Source organism: Protopterus annectens, chromosome 14.part0 (assembly GCF_019279795.1).
Source record: "Protopterus annectens isolate FY-2018-M chromosome 14.part0, PAN1.0, whole genome shotgun sequence".
NCBI lineage: Eukaryota > Metazoa > Chordata > Ceratodontiformes > Protopteridae > Protopterus > Protopterus annectens.
Genome location: NC_056748.1, coordinates 1001690965 through 1001713407, shown reverse-complemented (window position 1 = coordinate 1001713407; position 22443 = coordinate 1001690965). Strand labels below are relative to the sequence as shown.

Here is a 22443-nt window from a genome sequence, read left to right as displayed (position 1 = left end):
GGTATATTGTCAGCATGTTCTTTAATTTGTGATGTTCTGTCACTTCCTGGTGTAATGTCAGCATGTTCTTTACTTTGTAATGTTCTGTCACTCCCTGGTGTAATGTCAACATATTCTTTACTTTCTGATGTTCTGTCTCTTCCTGGTGTAATGTCAGTATGTTCTCTACTTTGTAATGTTCTCTCACTTCCTGGTGTAATGCCAGTATGTTCTTTACTTTGTGATGCTCTGTCACTTCCTGGTGTAATGTCAGCATGTTCTTTAATTTGTGATGCTCTGTCACTTCCTGGTATAATGTCAGTATGTTCTTTACTTTGTGATGTTCTGTCACTTCCTGGTATATTGTCAGCATGTTCTTTAATTTGTGATGTTCTGTCACTTCCAGGTGTACTGTCAGTATGTTCTTTAATTTGTGGTGCTCTGTCACTTCCTGATGTAAGGTCAGCATATTCTTTACTTTATGATGTTCTGTCATTTCTTGGTGTAATGTCAGCATGTTATTTACTTTATAATGTTCTCTCACTTCCTATTTTAATGTCAGCATGTTGTTTACTTTGTGATGTTCTGTCACTTCCTGGTGTAATGTCAGCATGTTCTTTACTTTGTGATGTTCTGTCACTTCCTGCTGTAATGTCAGCATGTTCCTTACATTGTGATGCATTGTCACATCCTTGTGTAATGTCAGCATGTTCTTTACGTTGTATTGCTCTGTCACTTCCTGGTGTAATGTCAGCATGTTCTTTACTTTGTGATGCTCTGCCACTTCCTGGTATGATGTCAGTATGTTCTTTACTTTGTGATGTTCTGTCACTTCTTGGTATATTGTCGGCATGTTCTTTAATTTGTGATGTTCTGTCACTTCCTGGTGTAATGTCAGTATGTTCTTTACTTTGTCATGTTCTGTCACTCCATGGTGTAATGTCAACATATTCTTTACTTTGTGATGTTCTGTCACTTCCTGGTGTAATGTCAGTATGTTCTTTACTTTGTAATGTTCTCTCACTTCCTGGTGTAATGCCAGTATGTTATTTACTTTGTGATGCTCTGTCACTTCCTGGTGTAATGTCAGCCTGTTCTTTAATTTGTGATGCTCTGTCACTTTCTGGTATAATGTCAGTATGTTCTTTACTTTGTGATGTTCTGTCACTTCCTGGTATATTGTCAGCATGTTCTTTAATTTGTGATGTTCTGTTACTTCCTGGTATAATGTCAGTATGTTCTTTACTTTGTAATGTTCTGTCACTCCCTGGTGTAATGTCAACATATTCTTTACTTTGTGATGTTCTGTCACTTCCTGGTGTAATGTCAGTATGTTCTTTACTTTGTGATGCTCTGTCACTTCCTGGTGTAATGTTAGCATGTTCTTTAATTTGTGATGCTCTGTCACTTCCTGGTGTAATGTCAGTATCTTCTTTACTTTGGGATGCTCTGTCACTTCCTGGTGTAATGTCAGCATGTTCTTTACTTTGTGATATTCTATCACTTCCTGGTGTAATGTCAGCATGTTCTTTACTTTGTGATATTCTATCAGTTCCTGGGGTAATGTCAGCATGTTCTATACTTTCTGACATTCTGTCATTTCCTGGTGTAATGTCAGCATGTTCCTTACTTTGTGATGCATGGTCACATCCTGGTATGATGTCAGCATGTTCTTTACTTTGTGTTGCTCTGTCACTTCCTGGTGTAATGTCAGCATGTTATTTACTTTATGGTGTTCTGTCACTTCCTGGTGTATTGTCAGCATGTTCTTTACTTTGTGATGTTTTGTCACTTCCAGGTGTAATATCAAATGTGTTCTTTACTTTGTTATATTCTGTCACTTCCTGGTGTAATGTCAGTATGTTCTTTACTTTGTGATGTTCTGTCACTTCCTGTTGTAATGTCAAACAAGTTCTTTACTTTGTTATATTCTGTCACATCCTGGTGTAATGTCAGTATGTTCTTTACTTTTTGATGTTCTGTCACTTCCTGTTGTAATGTCAGTATGTTCTTTACTTTGTGATGCTCTGTCACTTCCTGGTGTAATGTCAGTATGTTCTTTACTTTGTGATGTTCTGTTACTTCCTGTTGTAATGTCAGTATGTTCTTTACTTTGTGATGCTCTTTCACTTTCTGGTGTAATGTCAGCATGTTCTTTATTTTGTGGTGTTCTGCTACTTCCTGTTGTAATGTCAACATTTTCTTTACTTTGTGATGATCTGTCACTTGGTGTAATGCCAGCATGTTCTTCACTTTCTGATGCTCTGTCACTTCCTGGTGTAATGTCAGCATGTTCTTTACTTTGGGATGTTCTGTCATTTCTTGGTGTAATGTCAGCATGTTCTTTACTTTGTGATGTTCTTTCACTTCCTGGTGTAATTTCAGCATGTTCTTTACTTTGTGATGCTCTGTCCACTTCCTGTTGTAATGTCAGCATGTTCCTTACTTTGTCATGCATTGTCACATCCTGGTGTAATGTCACATGTTCTTTACTTTGTGTTGCTCTGTCACTTCCCGGTGTAATGTCAGCATGTTCTTTACTTTGTGATGCTCTGTCACTTCCTGGTGTAATGTTAGCATGTTCTTTACTTTGTGATGCCCTGTCACTTCCTTGTGTAATGTCAGTATGTTCTTTAATTTGTGATGCTCTGTCACTTCCTAGTGTAATATCAGCAGGTTCTTTACTTTGTGATGATGTGTCACTTCATGGTGTAATGTCAGAATGTATTTGACTTTGTGATGCACCGTCACTTCTTGGTTTAATGTCAGCATGATCTTTACTTTGTGATGATCTGTTTCGTCTTGGTATAGTGTCAGTGTGTTCTTTACTTTGTGATGTTCTATTACTTCCTGTTGTAATATCGGCATGTTCTTTACTTTGCGATGTTCTGTCACTTCCTGGTGTAATGTCAGCATGTCCTTTACTTTGTGATGTTCTGTCACTTCCTGGTGTAATGTCAGCATGTTCCTTACTTTGTCACTTTCTGTTGTAATGTCAGCATGCTCTTTACTTTGTGATGCTTTGTCACTTCCTGATGTAATGTCAGCATGTTCTTTACTTTATGATGCTCTGTCACTTATTGGTGTAAGGTCAGCATATTCTTTACTTTGTGATGTTCTCTCACTTCCTCATGTAATGTCAGGATGTTGTTTCCTTTGTGATGCTCTGTCACTTCCTGGTGTAATGTCAGAATGTCAGCATGCTCTTTAATTTGTGATGCTCTGTCATTTCCTGGTGTAATATCAGTGTGTTCTTTACTTTGTAATGTTCTGTCACTTCCTGGTGTAATGTCAGCATGTTATTTACTTTGTGATGTTCTCTCACTTCCTGGTGTAATGTCAGCATGTTCTTTTCTTTGTGATGCTTTGTCACTTCCTGGTGTAATGTCAGCATGTTCTTTACTCACTTCCTGGTTTAATGTCTGCATGTTCTTTACTGTGTGATGCTCTGTTAATGCTCTGCCACTTCCTGATGCAATGTCAGCATATTCTTTACTTCATGATGCCGTGTCACTTCCAGGTGTAATGTCAGTATGTTCTTTAATTTGTGATGCTCTGTCACTTCCTGGTGTAAGGTCAGCATGTTCTTTACTTTATGATGTTCTGTCATTTCTTGTTGTAATGTCAGCATATTTTTGACTATGTGATGTTCTATCTCTTCCTGGTGTAATGTCAGCATGTTGTTTACTTTGTGATGTTCTGTCACTTCCTGGTGTAATGTCAGCATGTTCTTTACTTTGTATTCTTCTGTCACTCCCTGGTGTAATGTCACTATATTCTTTACTTTGTGATGTTCTGTGTCTTCCTGGTGTAATGTCAGCATGTTCCTTACTTTGTGATGCATGGTCACATCTTGGTATAATGCCCGTATGTTCTTTACTTTGTGTTGCTGTGTCACTTTGTGGTGTAATGTCAGAATGTGCTTGACTTTACAATGCATTGTCACTTCCTGGTGTAATGTCAGCATGTTTTTTACTTTGTGATGTTCTGTCATTTCTTGGTGTAATGTCAGCATGTTTTTACTATGTGATGTTCTATCACTTCCTGGAGTAATGTCAGCATGTTGTTTTCTTTGTGATGCTGTGTCACTTACTGGTGTAATGTCAGTATGTTCTTTACTTTGTGATGTTCTATCACTTCCTGGTGTAATGTCAGCATGTTATTTACTTTGTGATGTTCTGTGTCTTCCTGGTGTAATGTCAGCATGTTCCTTACTTTGTGATGCATGGTCACATCCTGGTATAATGTTAGCATGTTCTTTACTTTGTGTTGCTCTGTCACTTCCTGGTATAATGTCAGTATGTTCTTTACTTTGTGATGTTCTGTCACTTCCTGGTATAATGTCAGCATGTTCTTTACTTTGTGATGTTCTGTCACTTCCTGGTGTAATGTCAGCATGTTCTTTACTTTGTGATGTTCTGTCACTTCCTGGTGTAATGTCAGTATGTTCTTTACTTTGTGATGCTCTGTCACTTCCTTGTTAATGTCAGTATGTTCTTTAATTTGTGATGCTCTGTCATTTCCTAGTGTAATATCAGCAGGTTCTTTACTTTGTGATGATGTGTCACTTCATGGTGTAATCTCAGAATGTATTTGACATTGTGATGCACCGTCACTTCTTGGTTTAATGTCAGCATGATCTTTACTTTGTGATGATCTGTTTTGTCTTGGTGTAGTGTCAGCGTGTTCTTTACTTTGTGATATTCTATTACTTCCTGGTGTAATGTCGGCATGATCTTTATTTTGTGATGTTCTGTCACTTCCTGGTGTAATGTCAGCATGTTCTTTACTTAGAAATGTTCAATCACTTCCTGGTGTAATGTCAGTATCTTTTTTACTTTGTGATGCTCGGTCACTTCCTTGTATAATGTCAATATGTTCTTTACTTTGCAATGTTCTGTCACTTCCTGGTGTAATGTCAGCATGTTCTTTACTTTGTGATGTTCTGTCACTTCCTGGTGTAATGTCAGTTTGATCTTTACTTCGTGATGCCGTGTCACTTCCAGGTGTAATGTCAGTATGTGTTTTAATTTGTGATGCTCTGTCACTTCCTGGTGTAAGGTCAGCATGTTCTTTACTTTATGATGTTATGTCATTTCTTGGTGTAATGTCAGCATGTTTTTGACTATGTGATGTTCTATCTCTTCCTGGTGTAATGTCAGCATGTTGTTTACTTTGTGATGTTCTGTCACTTCCTGGTGTAATGTCAGCATGTTCTTTACTTTGTATTCTTCTGTCACTCCCTGGTGTAATGTCAACATATTCTTTACTTTGTGATGTTCTATGTCTTCCTGGTGTAATGTCAGCATGTTCCTTACTTTGTGATGCATGGTCACATCTTGGTATAATGTCAGTATGTTCTTTACTTTGTGTTGCTGTGTCACTTTGTGGTGTAATGTCAGAATGTGCTTGACTTTACAAAGCATTGTCACTTCCTGGTGTAATGTCAGCATGTTTTTTACTTTGTGATGTTCTGTCATTTCTTGGTGTAATGTCAGCATGTTTTTACTATGTGATGTTCTATCACTTCCTGGAGTAATGTCAGCATGTTGTTTTCTTTGTGATGCTGTGTCACTTACTGGTGTAATGTCAGTATGTTCTTTACTTTGTGATGTTCTATCACTTCCTGGTGTAATGTCAGCATGTTATTTACTTTGTGATGTTCTATGTCTTCCTGGTGTAATGTCAGCATGTTCCTTACTTTGTGATGCATGGTCACATCCTGGTATAATGTTAGCATGTTCTTAACTTTGTGTTGCTCTGTCACTTCCTGGTATAATGTCAGTATGTTCTTTACTTTGTGATGTTCTGTCCCTTCCTGGTATAATGTCAGCATGTTCTTTACTTTGTGTTGTTCTGTCACATCCTGGTGTAATGTCAGTATGTTCTTTACTTTGTGATGTTCTATCACTTTCTGTTGTAATGTCAGTATGTTCTTTACTTTGTGATGCTCTGTCACTTCCTGGTGTAATGTCAGTATGTTCTTTACTTTGTGATGTTCTGTTACTTCCTGTTGTAATGTCAGTATGTTCTTTACTTTGTGATGCTCTTTCACTTTCTGGTGTAATGTCAGCATGTTCTTTACTTTGTGGTGTTCTGCTACTTCCTGTTGTAATGTCAACATTTTCTTTACTTTCTGATGATCTGTCACTTGGTGTAATGCCAGCATGTTCTTTACTTTCTGATGCTCTGTCACTTCCTGGTGTAATGTCAGCATGTTCTTTACTTTGTGATGCTCTGTCCACTTCCTGTTGTAATGTCAGCATGTTCCTTACTTTGTCATGCATTGTCACATCCTGGTGTAATGTCACATGTTCTTTACTTTGTGTTGCTCTGTCACTTCTTGGTTTAATGTCAGCATGATCTTTACTTTGTGATGTTCTGTCACTTCCTGGTGTAATGTCAGCATGTTCTTTACTCTGTGATGTTGTGTCACTCCCTGGAGTAATGTCAACATATTCTTTACTTTGTGATGTTCTGTCACTTCCTGGTGTAATGTCAGTATGTTCTTTACTTTGTGATGCTCTGTCACTTCCTTGTGTAATGTCAGTATGTTCTTTAATTTGTGATGATCTGTCACTTCCTAGTGTAATATCAGCAGGTTCTTTACTTTGTGATGATGTGTCACTTCATGGTGTAATGTCAGAATGTATTTGACTTTGTGATGCACCGTCACTTCTTGGTTTAATGTCAGCATGATCTTTACTTTGTGATGATCTGTTTCGTCTTAGTGTAGTGTCAGTGTGTTCTTTACTTTGTGATGTTCTATTACTTCCTGGTGTAATGTCGGCATGTTCTTTACTTTGTGATGTTCTGTCACTTCCTGGTGTAATGTCAGCATGTTCTTTACTTTGAAATGTTCTATCACTTCCTGGTGTAATGTCAGCATGTGCTTTACTTTGTGATGTTCTGTCACTTCCTGGTGTAACGTCAGCATGTTCCTTACTTTGTCACTTTCTATTGTAATGTCAGCATGTTCTTTACTTTGTGATGCTTTGTCACTTCCTGATGTAATGTCAGCATGTTCTTTACTTTATAATGCTCTGTCACTTCCTGGTGTAAGGTCAGCATATTCTTTACTTTGTGATGTTCTCTCACTTCCTCATGTATTGTCAGTATGTTGTTTCCTTTGTGATGCTCTGTCACTTCCTGGAGTAATGTCAGAATGTCAGCATGCTCTTTACTTTGTGATGCTCTGTCATTTCCTGGTGTAATATCAGTGTGTTCTTTACTTTGCAATGTTCTGTCACTTCATGGTGTAATGTCAGCATGTTATTTACTTTGTGATGTTCTCTCACTTCCTGGTGTAATGTCAGCATGTTCTTTACTTTGTGATGCTTTGTCACTTCCTAGTGTAATGTCAGCATGTTCTTTACTTTTTGATGTTCTGTACTTCCTGGTGTAATGTCAGCATGTTCCTTACTTTATGGTGCTTTGTCACTTCCTGGTTTAATGTCAGCATGTTCTTTACTATGTGAAGCTCTGTTAATGCTCTGCCACTTCCTGATGCAATGTCAGCATATTCTTTACTTCATGATGCCGTGACACTTCCAGGTGTAATGTCAGTATGTTCTTTAATTTGTGATGCTCTGTCACTTCCTGGTGTAAGGGCAGCATGCTCTTTACTTTATGATGTTCTGTCATTTCTTGGTGTAATGTCAGCATGTTTTTGACTATGTGATGTTCTATCTCTTCCTGGTGTAATGTCAGCATGTTGTATACTTTGTGATGTTCTGTCACTTCCTGGTGTAATGTCAGGATGTTCTTTACTTTGTAATGTTCTGTCACTCCCTGGTGTAATGTCAACATATTCTTTACTTTGTGATGTTCTGTGTATTCCTGGTGTAATGTCAGCATGTTCCTTACTTTGTGATGCATGGTCACATCCGGATATAATGTCAGTATGTTCTTTACTTTGTGTTGCTGTGTCACTTTGTGGTGTAATGTCAGAATGTGCTTGACTTTACAATGCATTGTCACTTCCTGGTGTAATGTCAGCATGCTTTTTACTTTGTGATGTTCTGTCATTTCTTGGTGTAATGTCAGCATGTTTTTACTATGTGATGTTCTATCACTTCCTGGAGTAATGTCAGCATGTTGTTTTCTTTGTGATGCTGTGTCACTTACTGGTGTAATGTCAGTATGTTCTTTACTTTGTGATGTTCTATCACTTCCTGGTGTAATGTCAGCATGTTCTTTACTTTGTAATGTTCTATCACTTCCTGGTGTAATGTCAGCATGTTATTTACTTTGAGATGTTCTGTGTCTTCCTGGTGTAATGTCAGCATGTTCCTTACTTTGCGATGCATGGTCACATCATGGTATAATGTCAGCATGTTCTTTACTTTGTGTTGCTCTGTCACTTCTTGGTGTAATGTCAGCTTGTTCTTTACTTTGTGATGCTCTGTCACTTCCTGTTGTAATGTCAGTATGTTCTTTACTTTGTGATGCTCTGTCACTTCCTGGTGTAATGTCAGCATGTTCTTTACTTTGTGTTGTTCTGTCACTTCTTGGTGTAATGTCAGCTTGTGCTTTACTTTGTGATGCTCTGTCACTTCCTGGTGTAATGTCAGTATGTTCTTTACTTTGTGATGCTCTGTCACTTCCTGGTGTAATGTCAGCATGTTTTTTACTTTGTGCTGTTCTGTCACTTCCTGGTCTAATGACAGCATGTTCTTTACTTTGTGATGTTTTGTCACTCCTTGGTGTAATGTCAGTATGTTCTTTACTTTGTGATGTTCTGTGTCTTCCTGTTGTAATGTCAGTATGTTCTTTACTTTGTGATGCTCTGTCACTTCCTGGTGTAATGTCAGCATGTTCTTTACTTTGTAATGTTCTGTCACTCCTTGGTGTAATGTCAACATATTCTTTACTTTGTGATGTTCTATCACTTCCTGGTGAAATGTCAGCAGGTTTTTTTCTTTTGTAATGTTCTGTCACTTCCTTATGTAATGTCAGCATGTTCTTTACTTTCTGGTGTTCTGTCACTTCTTGTTGTAATGTCAGCATCTTCTTTACTTTGTGATGTTCTGTCCCTTAGTGTGATGCCAGCATCTTCTTTACTTTGTGATGCTCTGTCACTTCCTGGTGTGATGTCAGCATGTCCTTTACTTTGGGATGTTCTGTCATTTCTTGGTGTAATGTCAGCATGTTCTTTACTTTGTTATGCTGTGTCACTTCCTGTTATAAGGTCAGTATGTTCTTTACATTGTGATGCTCTATAACTTCCTGGTATAATGTCAGCATGTTCTTTATCTTGCAGACAGAAGAAAAAGATTGGCTAGACAAAGCTATGAGTTTTCCTTTTATTTTATTAAAACCACACGAAATCCAACAGTAGTAAGCGCTTTCGGGTTCTCCAACCCTTCATCAGACAATTGAAACAACAAAGGTCTCTACAATTTAAATCATGATACAACCAATCAAATTCAATATTTTACCCGCCTTTTTTGTAAGGCAGGTTTTAAAGGAACCATTTCATTAAGACCTGGGTGCCTATGTGCAGACAATGTTATGATCCATTTTGATTCAATTGTTTCTGTAAGTAACCTAATGTCTCCCCCTCTGACACCTAATTTCACATTTGCGATGGCTTTAAATGTGTATACATGCGTTGGATTATCAACCAAATGTCTATAGAGTGCATTATGTTGGTCCTTCTTCCTAATGCAAGAATGGTGTTGTAATATCCTAACCTTTAACATGTTGTTGGTCATCCCAACATAAAAAGCTGGACATTGTGTGCACTCTGCCATGTATACCACATTAGATGTCCTACAACTGGCTTTTGCTTTAAAAAGAAAAGTTTGGCCATTAACCGTAAAAAGCCCTTTGAATCTTTTAAAATTGTATTAACTTTCTCCACATATGGCTTTAAAGTGAACTCAAGCCAAATCGATATATTCTCAGTGACCCATCCTCTGCCCGATACTATGGGCCTGAAGGGTGGGTCACTGAGTGACTTGTGGATCTTTGGCAACGCTTTGAAAATGGGTGTTGTGGCCTTGATTATCAACAAAAAGTTTAACAGATCATCATAAAAATAAGAGATCTGACACAGCAAGATTATATTTTACATACAGTAGTAATATAAATGATATACAAAATATAGTATGTAAAAATTGGAACATACTTAGAAGTGATGTCAAATTGCAGAACCTGATAGGTGCTACACCGACGTTTGGTTACAGACGGAATAAAAATCTTAAGGACCTGCTATGTGGTGAAAAGCTAGATTCTGGACAGAGACCCCTGATTAATAAGGTAGGGACAGTCCCATGCGGTATGTGTAAGGCATGCAGTAGTATAAATAAGAACCCCCATTACAAGCATCCGGTTAATGGCCAAACTTTTCTTTTTAAAGCAAAAGCCAGTTGTAGGACATCTAATGTGGTATACATGGCAGAGTGCACACAATGTCCAGCTTTTTATGTTGGGATGACCAACAACATGTTAAAGGTTAGGATATTACAACACCATTCTTGCATTAGGAAGAAGGACCAACATAATGCACTCTATAGACATTTGGTTGATAATCCAACGCATGTATACACATTTAAAGCCATCGCAAATGTGAAATTAGGTGTCAGAGGGGGAGACATTAGGTTACTTACAGAAACAATTGAATCAAAATGGATCATAACATTGTCTGCACATAGGCACCCAGGTCTTAATGAAATGGTTCCTTTAAAACCTGCCTTACAAAAAAGGTGGGTAAAATATTGAATTTGATTGGTTGTATCATGATTTAAATTGTAGAGACCTTTGTTGTTTCAATTGTCTGATGAAGGGTTGGAGAACCCGAAAGCGCTTACTACTGTTGGATTTCGTGTGGTTTTAATAAAATAAAAGGAAAACTCATAGCTTTGTCTAGCCAATCTTTTTCTTCTGTCTGCACATTATCGTTTGGTTTGGCTAGACTTCAGCCTAAGCACAGAACATTGCTTTTATGTTCTTTATCTTGTGATGTTCTATCACTTCCTGGTGTAATGTCAGCATGTTCCATACTTTGTGATGCTCAATCACTTCCTGGTGTAATGTCAGCATGTTCTTTACTTTGTGATGTTCTGTCACTTCCTGCTGTAATGTCAGCATGTTCCTTACTTCGTGATGCCTTGTCACGTCATTGGGTAATGTCAGCATGTTCTTTACTTTCTACTGCTCTGTCACTTCCTGGTGTAATGTCAGCATGTTTTTTACTTTGTGATTCTCTGTCACTTCCTGGTGTAATGTCAGCATGTTCTTCACTTTGTGTTTCTTGTCACTTCCTGGTGTAATGTCAGCATGTTCCTTACTTTGTGATGCATGGTCACATACTGGTATAATGTCAGCATGTTCTTTACTTTGTGTTGCTCTACCACTTCTTGGTGTAATGTCAGCATGTTCTTTACTTCCTGATGTTCTGTCACTTCCTGGTGTAATGTCATTATGTTCTTTACTTTGTGATGCCCTGTCACTTCCTGGTGTAATGTCAGCATATTTTTTTATTTTGTGATGTTCTGTCACTTCATTTTATAATGTCAGCATGTTCCTTACTTTGTGATGCTCTGTCACTTCCTGGTGTATTGTCAGCATGTTCTTTACTTTGTGTTTCTCTGTCACTCCCTGGTGTAATGTCAGCATGTTCTTTTCTTTGTGATGCTCTTTCCACTTCCTGTTGTAATGTCAGTATGTTCTTTACATTGTGATGCTCTGTCTCTTCCTGATATAATATCAGCATGATCTTTATTTTGTGATGTTCTATCACTTCATGGTGTAATGTCAGCATGTTTTTTTTTACTTTGTGATGCTCTATCACTTCCTGGTGTAATGTCAGCATCTTCTTTACTTTGTGGTGGTCTGTCACTTCATGCTGTAATGTCAGCATGTTCCTTACTTTGTCATGAATTGTCACATCCTGGTGTAATGTCAGCATGTTCTTTACTTTGTGTTGCTCTGTCACTTCCTGGTGTAATGTCAGCATGTTCTTTACTTTGTGATGCTCTGTCACTTCCTGGTGTAATGTCAGTATGTTCTTTACTTTGGTATGTTCTGTCACTTCCTGGTGTAATGTCAGCATGTTCTTTACTTTGTGATGGTCTATCACTTCCTGGTGTAATGTCAGTATGTTCTTTACTTTATGATGTTCTGTCACTTCCTGGTGTAATGTCTGCATGTTCTTTACTTTGTGATGTTCTGTCACTTTCTGGTGTAATGTCAGTATGTTCTTTACTTTGTGATGCTCTGTCACTTCTTGGTGTAATGTCAGTATGTTCTTTAATTTGTGTGCTCTGTCACTTCCTGGTGTAATGTCAGTATGTTCTTTACTTTGGGATGCTCTGTCACTTCCTGGTGTAATGTCAGTATGTTCTTTACTTTGGGATGTTCTGTCACTTCCTGGTGTAATGTCAGCATGTTCTTTATCTTGTGATGTTCTATCACTTCCTGGTGTAATCTCAACACGTTCTTTACTTTGTGTTCTTTACCTTCCTGGTGTAATGTCAGCATGTTCTTTACTTTGTGATGTTCTGTCACTCCCTGGTGTAATGTCAACATATTCTTTACTTTGTGATGTTCTGTCACTTCCTGATGTAATGTCAGTATGTTCTTTACTTTTTAATGTTCTCTCACTTCCTGGTGTAATGTCATTATTTTCTTTACTTTGTGATGCTCTGTCGCTTCCTGGTGTAATGTCAGTATTTTCTTTAATTTGTGATGCTCTGTCACTTCCTGGTGTAATGTCAGCATGTTCTTTACTTTGCAATGTTCTGTCACTTCCTGGTGTAATGTCAGCATGTTCTTTACTTTGTGATACTCTATCACTTCCTGGTGTAATGTCAGCATGTTCTATACTTTGTGATATTCTATCAGTTCCTGGGGTAATGTCAGCATGTTCTTTACTTTGTGATGCTCTGTCACTTCCTGGTGTAATGTCAGCATGTTCTTTACTTTGTGTTTCTCTGTCACTCCCTGGTGTAATGTCAGCATGTTTTTTACTTTGTGATGTTCTGTCACTGTTTATAAACCAACCTTCCTTAGCAGAGGTGTGTTGCTGCTGCAGACATTGCTAATAGCCACACACCTCTGATTATTCTAGTTCCATCATCTACTGTGTCACAGTCCTCCCCACAAATGGAAAGAAGGTATTTCTCATTAGGTGTTAAAGGGATAACTTTTGGAGCTCCCTGCCCCATCCCCAGTACTGGTATGGGCAATTGCATTTTGTCTCACCTTGGCTCTAGCATGTCCTACCATATCATCTGCCCTCTTCATGCCCTGTTAATGTGTGGTTTCTTCCACCATCTGCATTACTGTCCATTACATCTTGATTTTAGGGTTTTGCCCTCTCAGCTTGGTTGGGCACCTAATTTCCCAAAAAAATGTTTGCCATAAGATCATAAGTGCCGGCATGAATATGCGTTTTTCATCATAGCTGAAGTTATCCTTTCTCTGTCTTTATCCCTGGTTTGCATTATTACTGCCCATATAAAAATATGACACACACACACACACACAAAAAAAAAAAAAAAAAAAACCTTTGATGTAATCATCGTTCAAACAACACAATGATGAAAGCATTCCTGCCATCCTCATAAAAAGTTAGGTGACACAAATCCCATAATTATATAGACATGCAGAGCCTCAGTCCAGCCAAATAGAGGTGTTCTGAAGTAATGTTTGCACTATCATGAATACATTCACAATAGCAAGGCAAGCAGTTTGTTGACATATCCATCCTTTCCCTAACTCCCACCACTTTCTTGTATTCCTAATACTTTCATTTTTCATTCAGCAGTGACACTCAGAAGTCTCCCAGTGACATATGTATGTTAAGCCAAAAAGACATTCTTGGGACTTCAGTACTTCACAATTAAATCACTGCATTTTTAGCATGTGTGCACAATCACTAAATGACACTAAAGTAAATTATTTTCTTAGTGATCACTAATCATTTCCATTGATGCTGTAATAACGTCCATTTACAAATGACAGCTTTACAGTATTCACTAAAGCCATTGTAATATAAAAGTCATATCAGTAAAGCAAACATTTCTTGAAGTGAATTCATTAATCTTACATCATTTTGAACTGTTTTATATTAATTTACAAAATTTCTATTATTTTTGTTTACTTTAAAAAAGAACACAGTTTCCTAAGCCATTTGCCACCTAACTGAAGTTATCACAAGTTAATATGGCAGTGTTAAACTTATTTATTTAAGTTCAGCATCATGTACATGTTTTGCTTGCAACTTATGCCTTTTTATGCTTATCTCTGTGAATCAAAGTAATGTGCAAATGTGTATGGCAACTTATCTGCATAAACAGGTCTCAGCTACTCATGAATTTGGCCTCACCAGTCTCCAGAATGTCATGGAAATGTATGTGCACCCTCAGTTCTCTGACCTGACCATGTTTAGAAAAGACAAAATGGAGTCATATGCATGTGAGTTTGAAAAACTATGAAATATAATCCCTGCCCATCTAACATCATCAGGCACACCTTATCACCTCAAAGCACTCAATGATTTCGAAAAATTGGTACTCATCTGCATAGGAATATTTATTACTACAAAAATCCTCCTCCCAAAGAAAAAAATTAATACTGCTGCTATAATACATGTGGACTGTATCAATGACATTCAGGTGAATTACTCCAAAAAAGTAGAAAAACAATGAAGAGTAGCAACACTAAGTAAGATAAAAAAGGGACAAATTCATTAATGATTTTTATCCACAATATAAATGAAATGTGAATGTAGTTATTTAAAAAATGTAGGTGGCAAAGCATTTTTGCTCAAACAAACTTGCCAATAACAGCTGTCAAAGGTCTAATGCTCCTGTTGGTTAACTGGGTTTGGTTAGGGTGATGTCCCACCCCAGATGGAGTAGTTCTAAACCTGTGAACCACAGCTCTGCTCATACTTTCTTCATTGTGGTACTGGCACTTCAAATGATGGCAGCACCTGTGAAGGCAGGAGGCCATGCTCAGAGCTGGTCAAAGAGACTAAGATAATGCTCTGCATTCTGAGTGATTCATACCTTGATAAGATCTAGGTGTGTGTTAGAGGACTCAAACAAATTAACATCTGGCAGGAGCTGGATAAGTACCTGTCATTCCTGCACCGGGCCCTGGCTCCCATTGCAGACACAGGCACGATGACCTACAGAAGAGTAGGCCCAACCAGCTGGTTGAGTGTGCTGATTAGGTCACAAGTTCTATAATATATATGTATTATTATTATTATTATTATTATTATTATTATTATTATTATTATTTATTTAGAAATATAATAAAGGCTGCCAGCACCCCACAAGGTAAATCCTCCATGGCACAAAAGTATATAAAGAAATGAAAAGATAAAAATACCAGCGGAGTAAAACACGGCTGTAGACTGAAATGTCCAAACACAAACCAAGTCCAAGGTGATAAAAAAATCCACAATTTATTGTAGGAACACAATCAGGTAAGCGCTTTCGCATAGGAGCTTCATCAGACCAGATAAAGAACAGGAAATTAGCTACCATTTGTATAGAACAGTTCTTATTCAAAGATATCAATCAACTAATCAATCAATTAATCAACCATTAAAACCACAGTATGCAAAAATGTTTAAAGTGAACATAATATACTATATATACATATTTGAGGGATCTCAAAGCATACATAGATAAGTGAATAGCATCCTAAATAAAAAATAATATAATATTGAACATTAAAACCTATGAAAAAAACTATAAAAAAACACATAAAACAGATATATCAAACCTAATTTCATTTACACAACCTCCTTTTCTTTAAAATAGGTTTGATTGAAGCCCTTTCATTCAGGCCCTTTCCTCTATCTGCCCGTAAAAGGATAATCCAGCGGGCCTCTCTGTATTCAGTGTATGTTATAATGTTACCTTCCCTAATATTCGGTATAATAGCCTCAATCACCTTAAACTTAAAAGTATGAGTATTCCCAAATTCAGCTACATGCTTGGAAAGTGCATTATGTGGGGACCCTTTTCTAATGTGATAGATATGTTCTCTCATTATATCACGTAGGGGTCTGTTGGTCTTTCCCACATAAAATGCCGCACAAGTTCCACACTCAGCCAAATAAACAACATGGGGGGGTCTGATGAAGCTCCTATGCAAAAGTGCTTACCTGATTGTGTTCCTACAATACATTGTGGATTTTTTATCACCTTGGGCTTGGTTTGTGTTTGGATATTTCAGTCTACAGCTGTGTTTTACTCCATTGGTATTTTTATCTTTTCATTATTATTTATTTGGTAATATTAATCAGGTTTAAAAATAAACTATAAGAAGAAGGTATGAGGTAAAAGAAATATTAATAACTGCAACTATGTATCTATAATGTTATTATAATAATGCAAAAGAAATCATAATCATACCTGTACACAGAACTGCATTTGTGTACAAATGTATGAAATGTTTATGAAATAACATACTTGTCTGTATAAATACAAATTTATATGCATGAGTAAAGAAATATATATGTCTGTAAATCACAGTTATACATCTGCATGGGTACACTTACAACAATCATTTTGTGCATATAATTTGTTTGTATTTATACACAAAGAAAATATATATATATTCATTGCTACATAATTCCATTAGCATACATATTATCTTAGTATTTGTATATTCAGACAGTTTATGTAAAGAAAGATTTTTTTTGTGTAGGACAGAAAATATTTATTAGTTTAATAATTGTATAAAAGAGTCATTTCTTCCACAATTTTAACTCCATATACAAGATGGTGGAACTCAGTCAGATACTACACCCTAGTCAGAGTGGAGATTGGTAGAAGGGGTGGAGGTTGATGTGTCAAGTGAATGACCAGCACATATTTTTGTCACAAATGACCAGTTACTTCTGTATGCAATTTAATTAGGCCCCTTATATGCTTACAATTTGTCCTGTGAGATAGAGGGGGCCCACGGACACTCAATCTAGAAAAACTTGAACTTCCCAGGCAATTGAAACTTACTGCCATGAACTGGCCTGGTTTGATCCATCATCTGTATTTTAAAACTGAAATCTTTAGAAAGGGCTGCAATATGTTGTCAGTACATTATTAATATGTAAAACATCAGAAGTACATTTATAAACTAACTTTAATTTTGTTGTAATTCATGTCAGTTTTCTACCTGGGTGGCCTTTAAATATTCTAAAAATCCCTTTTAAATCCACCCAAAGGAAGCATGACATCACTGGGGGCTTGGCATTCATGTCATCTATTTCTCTTTTTTAAACTGGTGTATATATGGACTTAGTTTTTCAAACATGGTTTTATCTGAAGAAGTTTTCATTAAGATGACAAAAGCACTTATATTTTACTTGTTTTTATCACCATTTCAATATTAAAGAAACTTTTTTATGGTGAATTGTGGATCCAGGTGCACTGTATCCATGTTGTTGAACTACCTTGAAATGCATTATTGTACCCTTAAGTCAACTATCCCAGCTAATTACTGTGTTGATAATATGCCCACAAGTGTCCTTGCAGTGGTCAGGGTTATGGGTATGCACAATGACAGTAGCCTTAACTTCAACCACCATGTGGCCACAGTGGTCTGGAAATCCTTTTATGTTGCACAACTTGTAAGAGCATGGTATCTAGATCCAAAGATGACATTATCTCACTGTACTTTTCCCTTACTAACCCAGTCATAGAGTACAATGCTCCCTTTGGTATGTTCCAGACCAGGCATATGTAGCAGCTCTAGTGACCTCAGAGGCTCCTTACAAAAAGAATACAAGGTATAACAAACCTGACATATGCAGAGCACCTTAAAGCCCTTTCCCTCTACTCAGTCACCTATAGATTGCTGAGGGTTGATCTATGGCTGACTTACAAGGCATCTGAAAACCCCACACTTATGAATCTGCTGCATAGTCATAAGTCATACATTCCCAGAAATACAAGGACTAGGGTTCTGAATTTTGTCAGCGACTTAAACAGAAAATGCTTGCGAGATATATATGTGTCCCAGAAACTGCCCATCCTATTGAGTAGGTATCTGAGTTTGTCTATTACCCAATTTAAGAGCAACCTAGATCAGTGGAGGGGACCAGGAAATTTAGGCCAGGCCTGGAACCCATGATCCTTATAGACAGACGTAGTTTATAAGTGCCTAAATCTCAGTGTCCTATCTGGATATAGGACGTCATTATTCTTTCGGGCAAACATGACTAGGCTTCGAACGGCCCGGTAGGTCATTAGCCCAATAACAATCTATGAATCAATAAATTAGTTGAAGGTACTTGTAAGCATGAATAAAGTAATAAATGCAGTATTCTGTCTTAAAATGATTTAATTCTTATATATCTGCAAGTAATTTAAATGTTACTAATTGAAGACAAAGTGCCTTTAGTACAGCATTGCAAACAAATCTGAAAGATACTTCAATGAATATATGCAGTATTCTGTCTTTAACTGATTTCATTACTGTATACTGCAACAATATTTTTAATAAATGGTAATATAAGGACTAAAATGTTTTCAGTACAATATTGCAACTAAATCCATATCCGGCACAAATATAAAATGTATTATTATTTTTTGTTACTATCTGTAGAGCACATATGTAAACCTCACCAAGACATTATAGCAATGCCCTCATTCTTTTCATGTCTAACATTGTATAAATTTATTGTGCGTATTTCTTCTTTGTCTCCCCACTTTTTCTCTCTCTCTCTTTCTTATTTTTATGTAATTATCCCTTTGTCCTTTATTTTATTTCTCTACCATTTCTATTAAATTTTTACAGAATAAAATTCCACAGGAGCAACCCAGCCATGTACCTTCCAGGTTAGGGAACTTTCACCCTCTGCTCATCAAGGGATATACACACAAGTTCAGGATGGTAGCACTGGCCTGTAAGTACCCTGGTTCATGGCAGCCTGGCAAGCCTCACTGAACGGGGGCTTCAGTACTTGGTTGAGGGCATGGTAGAGCAGATCAAGCACAGAAGCTTTAGCCAATCAAGGCTTCTCTGTAGCAGGTGGGAGATTCAATGTCCCATTCAGCGCCAAACAACATGCCACCACAGGCTCCTGCCCCCTCAACACTGGGGTCCCCCACTGCAATACCATCTGGCAGTGGAAACATTGGAGGACATATGGACTGGGGATTGTTGTTGGACAGCATTCCTCTTCACCCCTTTCCTTCCTTTGTCCTCTCTCCCACCCCCCCTCTTACCTGTTTTCCACCCACATTATCCTCTTATATGAAAAAAATTGAAAAAATAGGGGATGCTATCCCTTAGTAAAAGCATATTACCCCTCCTCTCCCATCTCCTCTAGCTCAACCCTCTTCATGTGTTCATTTTTGTTTCCTTCTTTGTTGTGTCTCCTCTTTTTCAATCTTACACATTTTCCCTTTCCACTCTTTAATGAAACCAATAGGGTATCCACATAAGTATACCCATATATAAAACATTATGAAGCCCTTTATTTATTTTTCAATATCATTAATAAAATCTGTGGAGTCTATCACTTCCCTTAAGTCTTTCAGGTGTGACTGCGCATAGCCATGATCATACACAATATCTGAGTATATACAAAGTCATAAAAAGGCTAAGGCTTTCCCATAGTCCTTCACTTATGCTTAACACTTAACTTCAGGCACTTCAATCTTTTGCCAAAAGTAGGTGTTTTTATCAAAATGCCTTTGCATTTCCTTAGTCAGAGTGAATAACTTGCACTTAGTGTATTTGCATATAAGCACAGCAGTGTTCTTCATGGATAACCACTGTGCAAGTGAGAATCCTGGGACTATGAATACCACCCATAATGCAGTATGCATATGTATCTACAGTTATATATTTACAATTATATGAAAAACAAGAAAAACGGCTCAGGAAAAATGTCAGCGTCCACAAACAAGTATTTAATAAAATCAATGTCCTTTAAAAACCAATGTTGTGATGGAAAAAAGTTCAAAATAAGCCAAAAAACAAGAATCAACAAATCCAAGTGTAAAGCGCTTTTCGTCTGTTAATATAAACGGACTTCTTCAGACAAATGCACTCTGTGAGTCAAAGGGAATTTAAATGCAGCACAAGTAGTCACATGACAGATGTTGCTTAAAGTTAACTCGTTCAGAGTCAGAGCAGTGCTGACTTGTTTTTCACCTTTTAAAGAGAAAGACAATATGCAAAAATCAAGAAAACCTAACAACAAGTAATTTGAGTTAAACACAGTGGTTCAATGTGTTTCATGCATTGCATTCTAGTTACGTTAGGTGTACAATTTTTCACTTAATGCACACAGTCCTCCAATGCGCATATTTTGCATTTGATCAACCAGAAGATAGGTGTCTATTACTTGTTGTGTTTTAGTACATTTAAGGTAGTTTGTTTAGTATTTAATGACATTGTTTTAACAAGTGTCTAAACCTGTTCTGACAGGACAGGTTATTAAACACACACCGTACACACGGTTTAATACATTGTTGTTGTTTGGGGGGGGGGTGTAGTGCAATAGCGTTACACGTATGGGCACCCTCTTAATATTTACGCTTATTATACATCTGGGACATAACTGTAGCCCTGTTCAGTACTTCACACACAGGCACTGACAACACATTCAACATTAGCATTTGTATGTTTTTATATGTTAATACTCGATATAACATCCTGGTTTGTAGTAATACACATATACACTTCTCGCTTTTGAGAAGTAGAGTGTAAAATAACTAGAATGCAATGCATGAAACACATTGAACCACTGTGTTTAACTCAAATTACTTGTTGTTAGGTTTTCTTGATTTTTGCATATTGTCTTTCTCTTTAAAAGGTGAAAAGCAAGTCAGCACTGCTCTGACTCTGAAAGAGTTAACTTTAAGTAACATCTGTCATGTGACTACTTGTGCTGCATTTAAATTCCCTTTGACTCACAGAGTGCATTTGTCTGAAAAAGTCTGTTTATATTAACAGACGAAAAGCGCTTTACACTTGGATTTGTTGATTCTTGTTTTTTGGCTTATTTTGGAATTTTTTCCATCACAACATTGTTTTTTAAAGGACATTGATTTTATTAAATACTTGTTTGCGGACGCTGACATTTTTCCTGAGCCGTTTTTCTTGTTTTTCACATCAGTTTTTTGTTCTTGGTGGTTGACATATTTACAATTATACAATGACCCCCCCCCCCATTAATATTCCAAAACATGCACGATGATTGTCCAGCGTGCCCGTTGTAAATCCCAAAATATACCAATGGAAAAAGGTCCGGTCGCCATTGGTATAAAGTGTCCAAAACCTTTTTTTTTAATAAAAGAAAAAGAAAAAACAGAGCAACGGAGACTTTCTTTTCTCTATTGCTTCCGTTTCAAAACATTGATGTAGTGGGTATGCGTAGGAATGCAAGTCCCATATGCATGCGTAGTAAATCAACACAAAAAGAAGCAGTATACCACCACCTGTAAAAGAACAGTAATGCGCCGTTATACAAAGAGATTATTTAAGAAAAGTCAGCATTTTTTTTCTTAAATAATGTCATTGTATAATAGCAATAACCAACTCCGTGATTGTGGTATATTGAAATTTACCCACGGTCGGGCTTATTTAATCACTCAGGCTTCGCCCTCATGATTAAACCATGCCAACCGTGGGTAAATCTTCAATATATCACACCACGTCATTGGTTATTGCTTAATTATGTCACCCACATAAATTAACACAAACGCTGCTCATCTCTGGAAAGTACTGCCCAGGTTTTCTCTTTCTTACTAAGTACTTTCACTTTTTATATGATATGCAAACTAAAAGCATTTCAATGTAAAACAGTCAAATGAAGACAGAACAGGAAAAAAATAAATGTATCCACATTGCCAACAGAGGAAATTAATTCCTCTGTCTAGTCTACCTGTTTTCTGTAACTAGTGCAACATGATACAATAAATGTTTTTATTCTCTATATTATAGTAGGAGGTCCTTAATTAAAATACAGCAACAAGTAAGCGATCATACACTGAGCTTGTGTTTACTCATAATATCTATAATTCTAATGGCTCATTAAATATTTTACTATTTTCAGGAGATGTCTCTTAATAGCCCTATACCTAGTCAGTGCAATAAAATGCAGGATGTCTGGAGCTACTAAAGTCTTTAATGAGGTTCTTTCTTTAGATGACTACATGGTATCTTGAGGCTGTGGTTAAAATCAAGCAATTTTACAAGTGTTTGCCATCGAACTAATTGCTTTTATCTTTTGCATACATATTTTCCAAAATTATGACACTGCATAAATTATAAAAAACAAAGGTTATGAAAAATGAAAATGAGGATTGTACTGTATATTGTTTGGACATTAGTACAAATACAGACTGAACTGAAAAATTTGCCTAAACTCATCTCTTTTAGCCTGCCTAGTTACAGAAAGATTTGTTCAGATAATTTTCGCCATTTTATGTCAGTCTACAGAGTGCATACAGTAGGATACAATGTATTTTTCATCAAAGC

The 22443-nt window shown here is 37.0% G+C and overlaps 1 protein-coding gene across 1 annotated transcript in view; it reads right to left on the bottom strand.

The window, feature by feature from the left end:
* JAKMIP3 (Janus kinase and microtubule interacting protein 3) overlaps nucleotides 1–22443 on the bottom strand; it is a 1929353-nt gene that overhangs the window by 1543017 nt on the left and 363893 nt on the right. The window lies entirely within an intron of this gene.